Here is an 18,608-nt window from a genome sequence, read left to right on the forward strand (position 1 = left end):
ATCTTTAGATACCTAGTAAATCTTCTTTTGGTTTAGTTGGAAGAATAACTAGTGTTTTGAATAGCGAAGATTGTGACTACACATAGCTATTTTTGTTTTCATCTTCATATGTTATTTTTTTAGGTTTATTTGTTTTAAATTCTAAAAATATTTGGAGGATGATATTATTGCAGTATTAATCTTTTTTGAAGTATTGCAATATTCTTATGGGATATGTATTATTTGCGTCCGTGAACTTGAAGGTCCCATATTTTGTCAAAAGTAAAGTCGTTCATTAATTGATATTCGTATTGATGAAAGGACGAATGGACTTTTGACAAATACAAAAGTTATGCCCATGCAGCCATTTATTTGATGGAAAATAGGATGAAATATTTTGTAAGACAGGGATAAAGTCTATTATGTCGTTATGCATATAGTGACGGAAAATAGAATAGATCCTTGTATGTTATCCACGGTATTGATCTTCATTGATCCATTTTGTTATGTATTACCGTGAAGTATCCATTGTGTGTCTGATGTTGATCACGATACAACTAAGTCGATTAATTTTAGCTTTTTTGGTTGTTCCGTGAGATGTTATATGTTGAGCATTCTTGAACTAAATTAATCATCTTAGTTAATTATTTGGTTATTTGCTCCGAAAGTCTTCCTTTGTCGAGCAAATCTTTTGATGATTAAATTGATTACTTCGGTGATTAGTTTGTTTGTGTATTCTAATTAGATTAATTATAGGTTCTCTTGTAATTAATCTAGTTGAGTTTTCACATATTCCACAAGTTCTTGTGTTGAGTATATGAACGACTATACTAATCATGTTCTATTGGTTAATGTAGTCATATATTCCGTAAGGTTTTTCTTATGTTGAGTATTTGAACGGTTAAGTTAGTCATCTCCGTATGATTGGCTTAGTCGTAGCTTCGTAAGTTTACTTATGTTGAGCACAATCAATTAAACTGATCACTTTTGTGGTTTGATTTAGTTGCATATTCCAATTAAATTAAGCATGGGTTTACTTGTGATTAATTTGGTTGAGTTTTGGATATAGAAAATCATTCCCATGGTTTTTGGTGTCCAATTAAAAATCCTTCTTTTCTTTCGAAATTAAGGTCGCTCTTGTTGTTCTTTCGGGAATGACATCAAATGGGGGAGAATTCTTTTGAACTTGTGCTTAATGGTAATATCTTGAGGGGTGTGCGGTTGTGGAATTTTATAGGGGTTATCTTGTATCTTAAAACTCCTTGATGAATGCATTTAGCTTCGTCTTTATGATTGCATCTAAATTAAGTTGGTATGTATTTTTCTTTTAGTCTATGAAATGTCTCTTGTGGAAATTTCATTATGATCCCGTTCTTTTACCTTTGCCAATTTTATTGACAAAAAGGGGGAGAAATAATGTAGTTCACACTACAAATATATGGTTTTCGGATCATTGTGTAAGGGGGAGTGGTTTCCATAATCGAGATGGAGTATTGACTAAGGGGGAGTGATACATATCATCGTAGTATTATTGTTAAAGTCGTGATGCAATTGGACTTTGATGTTACATAATAATACTATGTCACTGTATAATAATGATCGAGAATCTCGATTTCTCTCATTGTTATAGCTACGGATCTTCAACAACGGTGGTGCTAAACTTACAACCTTTGGGATCATTAGAGTACTTGGAAGGACGAAGCTTTCAAGGAATGTTGAATTTTAGACTATGGAATAGTTTATCTTTTTTGTATTCCATATGTATTAATTGTTTTGTCACCAAAATTGACAAAGGGGGAGATTGTTAGAGCATAGATCGGTCGACCTCGCATGCGTTGCTATATCAAGCATGTTTGTCAATGTTAGTGATCAAAACTATGAGTCTTTATTTCTAGTATATTATAGATAATTCTCGGACTAGGATAAAAAAGTGTAGTTGAGCTCAAGGACTTCATGGAGATTCATCATACAACGACGAAGATCTACTCAAGGAACCGTGGAACTTCATCAACAAAAAGGTATGTGGATACTTGAACTTATCTATCACTCAAAAGTCTATCTATTCTATCTCCTACTTCTTATGAGACAAAAGTCGTATACTATATAGACTGGATCCTACACATTTGACATTTCGAGCTGAGTATACTCTACTTATCTTTTTCTCGAAATCGTGTGTGGGTAAAGCGTTTCTCTTTGATCAGGTTTATCTTTACCTAGTGACGAAAGTCATGAAAAGTTTCAATTACTTTGGAAATTGCTCTGACGAGAAAGGTCTGTGAATAACGACTGAATAACCAATGATGGATATAAGCATTGTGTGGTAACACATATGTGCATAAGTCCTATTCCTTGATCCGAAGTTTTCGAACTTTGTTGATTGAGAGAAACCGGAGGAATCGTCTTTGCCAAGTCCGCGATCTGACGGAAGTTCTCTTACCGAGAATTTCTGCTAGGATTTCCAAAAACTCGTTTGTGTGTTTAGTCCACGAACTCAGTCCGCAAACTGGCGGAAGTCTCTTTGCCGAGATTTTCTGCTGAGTTTGGAAAACTCTGCCGGTTATCTTAAGTCCGTGAACTTTTTTGTGAGCTTAAGTGGTTATGATCTAAAGATGTGCTCTGAACATGAAACTTAAATTACTAAGGAATGTTTTATGCAAACCACGGCTATAAAGTTCATAAGCCGATTCAATCGAATCGAATCATCTTTGTTTCAATTGTGTCTTGTGTAGTTACATAATATCTCATAGCAATTGAACAACTCTCTAACTAATTCATTTGAGTCAATTGAACTAGTTATGGTGAACAAGAACAAGGTTAATATGAAATACTCATATGGTTAACCTTTTGGGTTACTATGTCCAACCAACATACACGTACACGTTTGGGCATGGTTTTCACAAACCCAATAAACGTCTACCCAAGTGTGTGTGACAAGCTAAGTTTTCGATATAACGGTTGACAAATATTAGCTTGAATCTAAATCAGGTTTTCCTCTAACGGTGAATATGGATTGCTTTGTAACTAAGGAAAACCCCTGATTTGAAGGCCATATAAAGGAGACATCTAGCATTCGGCAAAACTAATCCCCATACGTCTGTGTGATACTAGTGCGCTCGCTAGAGTCGATTCTCCTCTAACCTTTGGTTTTCTTCTCTAAAACCAGGTTAACGACTTAAAGACTTCATTGGGATTGTGAAGCCAGGCCGATACTATGTTTATCGTAGTTGTGTGATCTGATCTTGCATCTTCTATCGTACGAGTACAATCTATTGATTGGCTTGAGATCGTGAGAATTCTTCGATAGGCAAGATAAAGAAGTCATAAACATCTTCGTCTCACTGTTTGTGATTCCTCGACATCCTCTTGTGTAGTCAAGTAAGATTGTTGAGAGGTGATTGATTAATATAGGCTGTTCTTCGGGAATATAAGACCGGATTATCAATTGGTTCCTGTTCACCTTGATTTCATATCATAAAACGGAACAAAACCTAGGGTTTTTCTGTGGGAGACAAATTTATCCTTTGATAGACTTTTCTGTGTGAGATGGATTTGTTTATTATCAAGTCTGCGATTTTGGGTTGCAGCAACTCTTAGTTTTGGGTGAGATCAGCAAAGGGAATCAAGTGCGCAGTGTCATGCTGGGATCAGAGGCGTAGGGAGTACAACTGTACCTTGGATCAGCGGGAGACTGATTGGGGTCCAACTATAGTCCAGTCCGAAGTTAGCTTGTAGTAGGCTAGTGTCTGTAGCGGATTAATACAGTGTGTATTCAATTTGGACTAGGTCCTGGGGTTTTTATGCATTTGCGGTTTCCTCGTTAACAAAACTTTTGGTGTCCGTGTTATATATTTTTCGCATTATATTTTATATAATTGAAATAATACAGGTTGTGCATTAAGATCATCAATTGGAAATCCAACCTTTGGTTGTTGATTGATATTGATTGATCCTTGGATATTTGTCTTTGGTACCGTCTAAGTTATTCCTTGTGTTTGATTAAAGACTCGCTATTGTTTTAGCTTGAGTAAATCAAAACAAGTGAGAGATATTAACTCCTTGAGATACTTTAATCTAGATTGAGTCTGACTGTCTAGTTGATTCTTTAGCAAAGTATTTCGGAATTAGTCCATACAGATTGCTAATTGAATTATTGGGTGGTGTTGTTAGACCCCCGCTTTTTCAACTATGTCTCCCTCTGCTACCTAGCAGCAGAATGTTCTATCCTTGTGTCTAACTTGAGAGATACAAGGATGAGGATTTGAGAGCTACTCAAGTATTGTGCTATTCTTTTCTCTAGTTTGTATATATTTTGGTGTAATGCTTTTCTCTTGTTTCCTTCTATTTTGTCACTATGATCTTTTGGGATGGAGAATCTATAAAATCTGAACAGTGTGTAATATTTCCTTTTATGGCCATTTGTCTTTTGGTCGGCCCACGAACGTCCGCATCTCCTCAAGGAACTCTAGGGTTTCAAGCTAGGGTTCACACAAACATATATAACTCTTATATGTGTTTCGTTATTTTTCAGAATTGAACTTTATGGAAATTGTTCCCAAAGAAGAAGTTAACCATATGGTTGAGGATAATCTCAAAGGATGTGATTCTGGTCAAGAATTTATTTTGAAGAAGATGCTTGAAAGAAAAGAGTATAACTCTTGGATTGGAGAATCTGTCAAGGATCTGATTAGCGTACAGAATGAAGTCAAGATTGAACTTGCTAACCTTCAATTGCAGATAAACCATCTTATTGATGGACAAGCAAAAATCCTTGGTACTCAAAATATTTTGATCAGGAATCAGAAGAAAGTTATCCTTGACTGTGCTAAGGCTCGTTATTATGCTCGCATTGTTGATCGAAAAGCAATTGTTCTAACTTATGAACATGGTGTCTCTACTGTCAACAGAATCAAGGATATCAGTGACTCCTACTTTGATGGACCATTTCAGAGGTATGAAATCATCAAGGAAAACTGAGGTTATAATTGTTGCCTAGTATGTCTTCTTTTCGAGTTAGTTGGAAGAATAACTAGTTCTTGAATGTCGAAGATTGTTACTACACATAGCTATTTTTGCTTTCATCTTCTTGTGTTATTTTTTAGGTTTATTTGTTTTAAATTCTAAAAATATTTGGAGGATGATATTATGCAGTATTAATCTATTTGATTTTGAAGTATTGCAATATTTTTATGGGATATGTATTGTTTGCCTCCGTGAACTTGAAGGTCCCATATGTTGTCAAAAGTAAAGTCGTTCATAAATTAGTATTCATATTAATGAAAGAACGAATGGACTTTTGACAAATAAAAAATTTATGCCTATGCAGTCATTTACTTGATGGAAAATAGGGAAAAATATTTTGTAAGACAAGGATAAAGTCTATTATGTCATTATGCAAATAGTGGTGGTAAAATAGAATAGATCCTTGTATGTATTTCACAGTAATGGGCATCACTGATCCATGTCTTATGTATTACTGTGAGTCTCCGTAATATGTCTTATGTTGAACACGATATGACTAAGTTGGTTATTTTTGATTAGCTTGGTTGGTTGTTCCATAAGGTATGTTATGTTGAGCATTTGTAAACTAAATTAATCATCTTGTTTGGTTATTTAGTTATTTGCTCCGAAACTTCTTTTGTCGAGCAAAACAAATGAAAATTAAATTGATTACTTTCGTGATTAGTTTGGTTGTTTGTATTCCAATTAGATTAATTATGGGTTCTCTTGTAATTAGTCTAGTTGAGTTTTCATATATTCCATGAGATTCTTCTTGTGTTGAGTATATGAACGGATATACTAATCATGTTCTATTGGTTAATGTAGTCATATATTCCGTAAGGTTTTTACTTATGTTGAGTATGTGAACGATTAAGTTAGTCATCCCCGTATGATTATCTTAGTCGTAGCTCTGTAAGTTTACTTATCTTGAGCATAATCAATTAAATTGATCACTTTTGTGGTTTGATTTAGTTGCGTATTCCAATTAAATTAATCATGGGTTTACTTGTGATTAATTTGATTGAGTTTTGGGTATAGAAAATCATTCTTATGGTTTTTGGTGTCCAATTAAAAATCCTTCTTTTCCTTCGAAATTAAGGTCGATCTTGTTGTTCTTTCGGGAATGACATTAAATGGGGGAGAGTTCTTTTGAACTTGTGCTTAATTGTAATATCTTGCGGGGTGTGCGGCTGTGGAATTTTATAGGGGTATGCATTGTGTGGTAACACATATGTGCATAAGTCCTATTTCTTAATCCGAAGTTTGCGAACTTTGTTGATTGAGAGAAACCGGAGGAATTGGCTTTGCCAAGTCCGCGAACTCAATTTGCGAACTCAGTCTGCGAACTGACGGAAGTTCTCTTACCGAGAATTTCTGTTGGGATTTCCAAAAACTTGTTTGCGTGTTTAGTCCGCGAACTGGCGAAAGTCTCTTTGCCGAGATTTTCTGCAGAGTTTGGAAAGCTCCGCCGGTTGCCTCAAGTCCGCGAACTTGTTTGCGAACTTGAGTGGGTTATGATCTATAGATACGCTCTGAACATGAAACTTAAATTACTAAGGAATGCAGTATGCAAACCGTGGGTATAAAGTTCATGAGCCGGTTCAATCGAATCTGAAAAGGCAAGGGTACCCAAATATACCTCAAGCTAAAACTTTTCCTACCTATAAGTCCTTTCTTCGAAAGTGATTGTCTATGGATTGTGTCGAGATAATACAACTAATCGGTTCACACTTCGTGTGATTGTCTATGGATACGAGATCGAGACAATACAACAACGAAGTATGTTTACTTGATACAAAGGTTCGGACTTAACCAAACACAATAGGATTGCTTATCAAGTAAATAGGAATTAATGTTTGTGTAATTTACTTTAATTATAATAAAACAATTGACACAACAAGATTCTGTTAAGGAAGAAACCGCAAATGCAGAAAAACCCCGGGACCTAGTCCAGAATTGAATACTCTCAGGATTAAGCCGCTACACAAAATTACACCTAACTTCGTATAGTTGAGACCAAGTACCTAACTCTATAGTATACCTAGTTCTGTATGTATTCCCACGCCTCCGACCTATGAATAAGTCACGTACTTGGAACAATCCTTTTGGTTCGTATTCCAAACAGTAAAGGAACAAGAAATCTGTTTAGTATCAACTCTATTCAACCAAGTGATATGAGTCAGACAAAGGCTCTTCCGTTTATCTAAACATAAACTCCTTCGTCGGGTCTAGATCTATCTTATGTTCAATCACCCAAAGGTAATCGGTTAAGATTAAGCCAACAACACCTTTAATCTGAAGAATCGTGTTGATGCCGATCTACTCAATTAATCAATCCAATCTACCACAAGGATAAACCGATTATTAATTGGATCCTCTTTTCCCAAACAAGTATTATGCACACCAAAGATTATAAAACTCAAGTCAGATCTTCAATATCTTCTTTGTCTTCAAATCTTCTTAAAGCTTCAAAAACTTGCACACAATCACTTGAATCTCTTGTGATCAATCACGCACAGAACGGAGTCTGTTAACAATGGATTATCACAAGATCGTCTTTAGAACTAACAACAGTCTAAAGATCCCTGTCGAAACTCTGAACTAGTTTGAGTAAATCTTATATCAGAAGAGAAGATTCTTAAGAATAAACAAACTAGGTGCAATCAGATTTCAACCACCGTTAGTCAATCAAATCAATCGAAAACAAAGATAAACCGCAATTATCTAGTTTCCCACCAACGGGTCGTGCTAGAGCTTATCAATCCCAAAGAAGACTTTAAAATGCGCGGCCGTAAGAGATTTCACCTAATTAGATTACTCTACTCTCCGATAGGCGTCTACACCAGTAACAATGACAAAAGAGGAAGTCAAATGTTACGAAGGATTAGTTTGCTAGAAAGGAAAACTTCGTGTATTTATAGAAAAGGAAGTTCTGACACCAAGGAATTTCCAAAACCGAAAATATTCTCAAGATATTCATAAATGCACAGATCCGGTTTTCATAATTCCTGGAAATGCTTTGTCCAAAAATAATAATCGAAATCTCTCGGAAAATCTAATTAGTAAATGCACATTACTAATTCCATAATTTCCCTACCAAGATAAATTAATAACCTTAATTAAAAGATTTTTAACTTACTTATGTTTCGATCCTGGGATTTTCTTTCATTAGCCTTTAAGGAATATCTTTGAACAATTATAGAAATAAACATTCTCAGCACGTGTTCAAAGTTTGTCGACATATTTACTTTGTAAGTTCTCTTTCACACTTACAACCTTGAAACCGATTTGCCACACTTCCAAACAAGTTTAGAATTGGTTCATCTGACTTTCAAGAACTATGTGATTGATCAAACCAACATTCAATCACAATCATGGGTTTATGGTTCTACCAAAAAAAGTTTCGGTTCTACCTCCATGTGAGTACTACGCAAAGTCACACTAGTTTCCCAAAAGATTCGGTTGACTAGGTACTAGGATCGTTCCCCACATATATATGGTATCTAACGTATATGTGTTGCACACGTTCACATGATTGGTTCCCTTTTCTTCTGTAAACCTTGTTGCACCCCATACAAGGATCGGTTCCCCTTGATGTACTGCACCTCTTACAAGGATCGGTTCCCCTTCACCCGTTACAAGGATCAGTTCCCCTTCACCCCTTACTAGGTTCGGTTCCCTTCACCCCTTACAAGGATCGGTTCCCTTTCCCAAGGCAGACAAAATCCGATCATACCAAGGTGATTACCTAAGATTGGTTTTACTAATAAAAGTTATACCAATACAAAAGTCAGGCCTTTGTAAATAGTTCTACCAAGAACACAACAAGTTGTGAGTGGTTCTACTTTATCACACATATTGGTTGTTCATAAGATAAGCAATGAATAAAAAAACCAATAACACCTGGCAATTTCCTTTTCGGTTCACAAAACAAGTTTATGAACTTACTTCCTTAGAACACATGTAGACATTTTCCCTAGGATGAAATCCTCACCTTATACCCATGCATAATCATAATAGCATTCAAGTGATTATGGCAATGTCTTATCTACAAAGTTTAATGGTTAAGCAATAAACCTCGTATTGTATTCCTTAATACTATGTCTATCTAGAGTTCAAATATGCTTCGCAGTTATGTTTTCAATATGCACGACTTGAAAGATACGTTAGGGAATGAAACAGTTCAAGTCAAATATCACTAACCTCAAGTGGAAGGATGATTGTTGTCGTTGTAGCTCCTCGGTTCTTCACATCTTCAAGACTTCGCAATACTTGTAATGTCTCATATCCTAAATGCTTTCAAGCTAACCTATACGAAGTTTAACTCTAGTACATAATCAAGCGACTCTTATCATGAGTTTTGGTTCACTAAAATATGACAACCAAACTTGACATACCAACGCTTGGTGGGTTCAACCGAGCAATGCTCTAACAATCTCCCCCTTTGTCAATTTTAGTGACAAAACTCTTACATCATATGGATAAACAAATTACAAGAATTCATTACACTCCGCTTGATTCCCGATTCAACAACACAGTAAAACTGCTTACATTCAATCCTTGAAAATGCCGTTGTTGACATTATAATAACAAAGCTATTAATACCCATAATGAAGATGGGTAGATATTCAATCCACACGTCTTTTTTATACCAATCAATATGACATGTTACTCCCCTTTAGTCTGTGCTTTCACTCTTTATTTAAATATAACATTCAAGCACCAATGTTCTTTTCCCTAGTGATACCAATTAATATAAAATCAATGTCACTATCACTTGTTTACTCCATATATTTCTCCCCCTTTTTGTCACAAAGAATGACAAAGAAACGAGAAAATAAAGGTCAACACGAAAAGAATCTTACAAATATCAGAATAGACTTGGAAACCTGTAGAGTTAGGCACGAGGGTTCCACACATCACGTTCTGATAACCAATATCAAAACCGAAACTACAAGTAGTTTTATTTTGATATGTTACCAAGGAAACAATTGCCCGAAACAATTTTTCCCATTTAGTTTAGCAAACCAAAACAACTAATCACATTAGTTCCTTTGCTAAACCGATTGTTCAAGAACAACCGCTTAATTCTATAAGACCAAAATAAAGAATAAACTCCATTTTTATCATTAGGTTCTAATTATCCATAACTTAGACCTTTCAATTTTAAACAAACCAAATACTAGGTTAGTTAACTAGCATTTCTTTGTTTAGGCATTCGATTAGACTTGAATAACCGAAACCTTACTTTAATAAGACAAACTAACATCATAATTAACTTAGTTTCTTATCCAGAATCGAATTGGACTAAACAACTCATCCCGTACACATATTATTTCGTTAATCCATAAATAATTCATACAAACCAATATAAATCAACTTGCAAAATTATTCACCTCGACCGGAAGAAATTGAATCAACATACACATTATAAGCACCGCAATTGTACCGTAATTTTGTAAGCCTAAACCATTGATACTATACAAAAGCAAAATACCAAAGGTTTTTTTTAACCGGAACCAATTGAATCACACACACATCAATTGTACCGAAATTTTGTAAGTCTAAACCATTGAAACTATACAAAAGCAAGATAACAATAGTTTTTCTTAACAGGAACCAACTGAAACACACATCCACACACACATCATGGAATAAATATCAATTGAACCTAAATTTCGTTAAGCAAAAGCAACAAATATATATAATATAAACTCAGGATTTTCTTAAACGGGAAAACAATTAACTAACAAGATTGTTACCTCAAATTTCGCATCCACTTCTCCAATATGATAGCATCTTCGTCCAGGGAGAATTGATATCGAAATATCACCACATTGTCATCCTTATGCGTAAACAAAAGAATAAAAACATACCTCAACCTTTACCATAGAAAGGTTGAAAACCGGTTTTAACTATTGCAGGCAAAAGTTGAAAACCGTCGAAACACATATGCTTTTATGCTAAACCAAAACCGATTCAACATATTGTGACTTTTTCACATATTGTTTCTATCAGAACCCCTCGTAATCCTTTGATAAAGCCTACCTACTAGGGCTAGAACTTAATCCCGCTAAATCAAAAAGTCACCCAAACCATGAGGGTTCACAACATATGAGATCGAATATTAAAGTAGTAAAACCGAAAACATACATCTCATAAACATACATAGCAATAAGGTAAAAGCAATTAAGCACAGGCTACGTAAACCAAAAACTATCACAAGAAAATTACCTAAATCAAATAATTTTATTCATAATAGTTTTATTTATAATAGACCAATACAATCAATGAAAGAAATCACAAATTGATGTCTATTGTTCCTTCTCATTTGTGAAACTCTGAAGTTGACTTTTTAGAGTTTCCTTCCAAAGCCGAAACCGGATCAGCAGATCTTACCGGATTCCAATCATCTTCTATAATCACAAGTCTGGATTCAAGACTCATAACACTGTCATTGACTTCTTTAACTTCCTTCCTAAAGTCTTTTTCCATGTTCCTTACTTCACATAAAATTAGATCCAATTTTAGTGAGACATTTTTGAGAAGATTATCATTGAGAGAAGAGATCTCTTCATTAGGAACATCATGTTGAAGCTCTGGAGATGAATCAGAATCCCCATCATAAGACTCAAGACGAAGTTTCTTGTTTGGAAATAAAATAGTCCAAACCTTTTCGGTTTTCCGAGAACTGCAACTAGAGGTTGACATTTTTGTCAGAGCTCTATGAAAATGAAGCAAGATATCTTACCTCTTATAACCTTTAGTCCTTTCTTTCAAAGATCTTTGAGAATATTTTTCATAACCGAAAAATCAAAAGTTGTTATTTGGAAATATTCAAAATTAAATATTTACATTTATATCCTTACTGTATATTATCACAGGCAACCTGTAAGGATTCATGATAATCGGTTAGATTATCCAAATTTTATTGTTGAAAATTCTTCCTTAGGATATTTCAACAAGGTGTTTGAGTACTTAGATTCACTTCTTAATCTCTTTGTGGGATCATGATGCTTAAAGAGCTTATTCTCCTTTTTCGAAGAGTTTTTCGATCTAGGATTAGATCTTGATTTTCTGGTTTTATACAGTCTCTCTTTATGTTTAGTATTCAGAGATTCCCTTTGAAAATGACCACTTTGTTTGCACAGAAAGCAAACACCAGAACAATTACGTTTTCTGGAATTGAATCCCTCAGATTTATTTATTCTTACCTTCTTGTCTGTTGAATCATTCATCCTATGTGATGAATTTTTAAAACAGTTGAGATTTTCTCTCAATTTCTGATTTTCTGCTTTTAAAGCCTTAATCTCATCTTGACATGAACGAATATCACAAATGAGCTTAGATACCTGTACTCTTTCAGAGCATTGAGTAACCTCGATTTTCTTCAGACGCTTGTTAAATTTCTCCTTATCATCCAGAAAAATCTGTTTGAGTTGATCTAGTAATGACTTTATTTTAGCAATGTCATAATTAAGAAGGTGACTTCTTTTATCTTTATAGGGAAGTGATTTCTCGAAAATCTGAGGAGTGAACTCTTCATGAGTATCTATGTTTGAAAGGGTTTCAGATTTATAGATTTCTGCAAAGGTTGCAACATGATCTATCTCATCAACTTGGTTATTATCACTAGGACAATAATCAAGAGTGGCAGTATAAGCATTCCTTTTCCACTGTGTGTCATTGGTTGGACAATCTGGAGAGATATGACCAAAGCCTCTGCACTTGTAACATTGAGGAATAATATCATTATCATCCCAGGTATCTTCATGTTTATGCGAAGGAACACTCTTCCTTTTTGACACCCGTGTTCCCCTTTTTCGATGTCTCAACAGTCTTTTGAATCGTTGAGTAAGAAAAGACAAGTGATGGTTTATTTCTCCTTCATCATCAGTAAAGAGATCTTCTTGATTATCAAAATTTTCCGAATATTGAGTCGAAACTCCCTTCATGGCATTAAATCCCATATTGTCCTTTTGTTTGAACAAAATTTAAAGACTTCATTGGGATTGTCGAATCATCTTTGTTTCAATTGTGTCTTTTGTAGTTACATAAGATATCATACCAATTGAACAACTCTCTAACTAGTTCATTTGAGTCAATTGAACTAGTTATGGTGAAGAAGAACAAGGTTAATATGAAATACTCATATGGTTAAACTTTTGGGTTACTATGTTGAACCAACATACACGTACACGTTTGGGCATGGTTTTCACAAACCCAGTAAATGTTTACCCAAGTGTGTATGACAAGCTAAGTTTTCGATCTAACGGTTGAGAAATATTAGCTTGAATCTAAATCAGGTTTTCATCTAACGGTGAATATGGATTGCTTTGTAACTAAGGAAAAACCCTGATTTGAAGGCTATATAAAGGAAACATCTAGCATTAGGCAAAACTAATCCCCACACGTCTGTGTGATACTAGTGCACTCACTAGAGTCGATTCTTCTCTTACCTTTGGTTTTCTTCTCTAAAACCAGGTTAACGATTTAAAGACTTCATTGGGATTGTGAAGCCAGACCGATACTACTTTTATCGTAGTTGTGTGATCTGATCTTGCATCTTCTATCGTACGAGTAAAATCTATTGATTGGCTTGATATCGTGAGAGTTCTCCGATAGGCAAGATAAAGAAGTCACAAACATCTTCGTCTCACTGTTTGTGATTCCTCGACATCCTCTTGTTTAGTCAACTAAGTTTTTGAGAGGTGATTGATTAATCTAGGCTGTTCTTCGGGAAAATAAGACCGAATTATCAATTGGTTCCTGTTCACCTTGATTTCATATCATAAGACGGAACAAAACCTAGGGTTTTTCTGTGGGAGACAGATTTATCCTTTGATAGACTTTTCTGTGTGAGACAGATTTGTTTATTATCAAGTCTGCGATTTTGGGTTGCAGCAAATCTTAGTTGTGGGTGAGATTATCTAAGAGAATCAAGTGTGTAGTGTCCTGCTAGGATCTGAGGCGTAGGGAGTACAACTGTAACTTGGATCAGTGGGATACTGATTGGGGTTCAACTATAGTCCAGTCCGAAGTTGGCTTGTTGTAGGCTAGTGTCTGTAGCGGCTTAATGCAGTGTGTATTCAATCTGGACTAGGTTTCGGGGTTTTTCAACAAAGGTCAAAACCGCAAAATCATGATACCGCATGTTTCTGACACGGCTTCAGAGATCCATGTGATGATTCGTGTTTTACGAAATATGATGCATATGTCGCTCGAAAGGCCTCTCCGGAGCGTTCGACACCGGGCATTTCATTATAGCCTTTATGTAGAATAACGTAATTGGGCGGTTCTCCGTAAATTGAGATATTAACGCCTTCAGGATACCGGTGACACTCACTGTTCCCTGACTATATAGAGGAATTTGCATCTACATAGAAGAAAAATTGGGCGGTTCTCCATAAGATTGAGAGCAATAACGTCTTCAGGACGGTGATACTCATTATTCCTGACTATGTAGAGAGACCCGTGTATAGACTCAGGCGGTCCTCCATACATGAAATGTTGAGAGGGCAAAACGTCTTCGGGAAAATTCTAGGTCATATTCACCACTGAGTTCCTAGAAAAAAATCTATCTTATCTCATTACTCCTATTTCATGATAGAAATGGTAATAGATAAATGTATTACTCCGATTTCATGATCGAATCCACGGCTGATCTCATGAAATGGTAATAGATGTTACTCCGATTTCATGGTCGAATCCACGGCTGATCTCATGAAATGGTAATATCACCACTTATTTTATTACTCCGATTTCATGGTCAAATCTGCGATTCCATGAAATGGTGATGAAATTATCATTTTATTATTCTGAATCCATAGTCTAATTCGCTGCTGATTTTATGGATTGATAATAAAATAACTACTCATCTTATTACTCAGTTTCATGAATTATTCTCCACTGAATTTCATAAATCAGTAATAAATACCCAACAACCAGGCATCTGGACCATCACTGAGTAAGCCCCACAAAAATGGTGCGAGTGTACTCGACAATGATGCACGACTGAGCACCCGGATGCACGAACGAGTGTCCAAAAAATATGAAATAATGAGGAATCCTTCGCAAAACAAGAGAAAACAATGAATATTAATAAAATAATAAGAGGCGCCTAAGGCCGGGCCCACCAGCCGGCCGGCCGGCCTTTCCCTAGCCATGGTCGGATCGTGCCTCTCCCATTATTTTCCTGATTTTTTGTTATTTCTTGAACTCACGAAAACTCCTTGGTTTTAGCAACTTTCCTTGTTTTTTCAAAACTCGTGAATTCTCCATAACTTGGTGGATTCACGAAATAATATTATTATAAAATAAGGAGAGGTGTGCGCGACCGGGCAACCTAACCAGCCGGCCATGCCTAAGCCGTGGACGGTCCCACACCTCAAAATCCTTAGACTTTTATAATTATTATTCCCTAATCTCACGAAACTCCTCCGTTTCAACAAAAACTCGTGGATTCTCCATAACTTCAAGGATTCTCCATAACTTCAAGGATTCATGAAAAATAATAAAATAGGGAAAGGTGTGCGAGACCGGGCAACCTAGTCGGCCGGCCATGCCCTAGCCATGGTCGGTCCCACACCTTGAAATCCATAATCTTGCATAAATATTATTTTCCTCAATTCATGAAACTCCTGGGTTTGAGAAAAATTCATGATTTCTCCATATTTTCTCAAATATTGCTCAAATCACGAAAAACCAAAAGCCAACATAGTCGCACGACTGGCTAGCCTCTCACGGAAATTTTAAATATTAAAACACTTTTATTTTAATATTTTCAAAATATTAATGAATTGAGCAAACGTGCTCATTCCAACAAAAAATCGAGAATTCTCAGTCAAGATGAATCTCTTCTGAAAATTCACTATGTTGCTCGAAGCGCATCAGAAAATACTGAAACTCTCAGTATGGAAACACGGACACCACGGCAACACGTGCATGCCTCCATGACCGACTAGAGTCATTCCTAGGGCTTGCACAAAGCCGGTCCCACATGTTTTCATAATTCTGACCTAATTTGTTCAATTGCTCATACTGGGCCCGAACTCTCTCCAACCAACTGGAGAACCCTTCAAATGACCAAAAACTGGTACCGTGACCACCAAGAGCCGGTCCCATGCTCTCTTGGTCGGTCCTCATCTCTCATACCTAGGTTTGTCACCTAACGCTGAATCCAGCAATATTTCAATAAATGATGAAACCTGCATTTAATCATCGTTCTTTCACCAACTCTCAAACTGAGAACCCTGGTGTGTGCTCGCTCGAGCACTGGGAATCACATGGACGCTCATCATCCCATGTGGTCGGTCCCTCTTCACTCACGACCAATTTTCAGAAATTCACCAATTGTTGAAGGATTGATCAAAAAATTAGGGTTTCGAACAAACGCTCCACGAATCACCATTCTGAGCAAATTCAAACACAAAATTATGTTGATTCGTCAATCAACATCCAAATTAATAATATTCGGTAATTCACCAATATTTTTGATTAATATTTTATTGGGTCACGACACCAATAAATAATTCTTTGAATTGAGCAATACTTGCTCAGTTGCTCGAATATTGATCCAACCATCAATATTCGGTAATTCATCAGTAGTTTGTCGAATTGAGAAACACTTGCTCAATTGCACGTCAAATTATCAATGTTCAGTGTTTTGGTGAATTGAGCAACACTTGCTCAGTTTCACATCAAAATTATCAAATTCGTCGAATTGAGCAATACTTGCTCAGTTGCTCGACAAACTCTCAATACTCGGCAATTCGTCGAGTTGAGCAATACTTGCTCAGTCTCTAGTCAGTAATTCATTGATATCTCAGATTACTACATGTTCAATCCATGAATCGCCGAGCATTCACCACTTATGATCAATTCAAAAAAATTAGAATCACAGTCTAAATAAGTCAACAACTGACCAACTAATACACGTCTTCCTTGCAGACTCCACGATTCGTGAAATCTCAATCACGTCACAAATGGGGGATATCACCAGGGTTTTGTTCTGGCGGTCTACGACACGTGGATTCATCCACAATGAGAAATGTGCGTAAGTCGTGTAAACGGTGAAAGGAGTTACAAAATTAGTGGGTGCACGATCAGTCAAGTCTCCGCACGACATGAAACTGACTTTACCACGATCTCCCTCTTTCCCACTCTTTCACTCAAGAAACCGTCACACTTACGGGGATCAGTGGTACATCATTCTTGTAATATAAATAAGTTTAAATCGAGGACATCAGGGAGGATGAATCGGATATCATCAATCATCGATTATCATCATTATCTGTCAACAACTCGATATAAACTTATTCACAGAACTCAACTTCAGCAGTTCAACAATATTGCAGAAACCTTCAACACACCCACAATCCTTGATCATCACTGATCCCACACAACTCTCAGCTTCCCTCATACAGATCAACCCATCTCTCTCTTTGCGACCGAATTGACTCTGGAACGACCATTGTATTGTGTGAGGATTAACATTTTGTCCGGCTGAGGAGTCTCGACAACACGCTCGACTCTCCACTTTCCCAAAAAACCGGCGGCTCGTTTTTCCCTATCCACAGATTGGCGACCACAGTGGGAGATTAATCTATCGGTTGCAATTTCACATTTTCACAAAATGGTTTATCTTAAGTCAGGTTCAGTTACAAATCCTAACGCAAACATCGCTAGCACTAGCAACAATGGTGGTATTCCAGAAACCATTCATGCTTCCAACAATGGTGGTGACACTACTCATCCTCGAACCAATGTGGAAAACCATCCTCTCTTCATCCGGTCTCCCGAGGAAATCAGAGAAAATCCTCCTACCATAGGTGATCTTATGAAGGTGCAAGAGACTCTTGCCAAAAATCAGATTGACATGGCTGCAACACAGAAAGAGCTATGCAATTATCTCAAAACTCTCACTGACAAGATATCAGACAAAACTCAGGAGAAAGGGAAAGACAAGGAAACATCTCCAAGCACGGATCCCGAAGTTATTCCATTCCCTGACAATGATGAAACCCGCAAAGATGCAGAACCTGAACCTGCCAGTTTCATCACCCGTGAAGACTTGGAATGTTTTATGGATAATCGAGGAAAAGGCTATGCACCGTCCGTGCAGCGTCACCAACCTCCATATCCCGCTGCTACACAAAAAATTCCTCTCCCAAAAGGTTACACTTCTCCAACGTTCACACTCTACAACGGAACGGGGAATGCCCGAGAACACGTCTCTCGATTCTTGGAATCATTAGGAGAGCATGAACACAACCATGTTGTCCGCTTGAAAGAGTTTTCAAAATCCCTGATGGGTCGAGCGTATACTTGGTACAAGAACATTGCACCAGGGAGCATAGATAATTGGGGATAAATGATCAGTGTTTTCTACCAGAAGTACTTCTTTTTCTCTGAGCAAATTACTCTTTCTGACTTGGGAAGGATGGCTTAGAAGGCTGCCGAAAATCTGAATGTTTATGTGAAGAGGTTCAGGATTCAAGCTTTGGACTGTCATGATCCTAATGTTACTGAAAAACAACTGGGGGACTTGTGCTTCAATGTCATGGTCCCAGTTTACAGGGTTTTGCTGGAGAATCTTTGCTTTCAGACCTTTTCAGAACTTCATGAAGCAT

The sequence above is a fragment of the Papaver somniferum genome, unplaced genomic scaffold, assembly GCF_003573695.1.
Source record: "Papaver somniferum cultivar HN1 unplaced genomic scaffold, ASM357369v1 unplaced-scaffold_118, whole genome shotgun sequence".
NCBI lineage: Eukaryota > Viridiplantae > Streptophyta > Magnoliopsida > Ranunculales > Papaveraceae > Papaver > Papaver somniferum.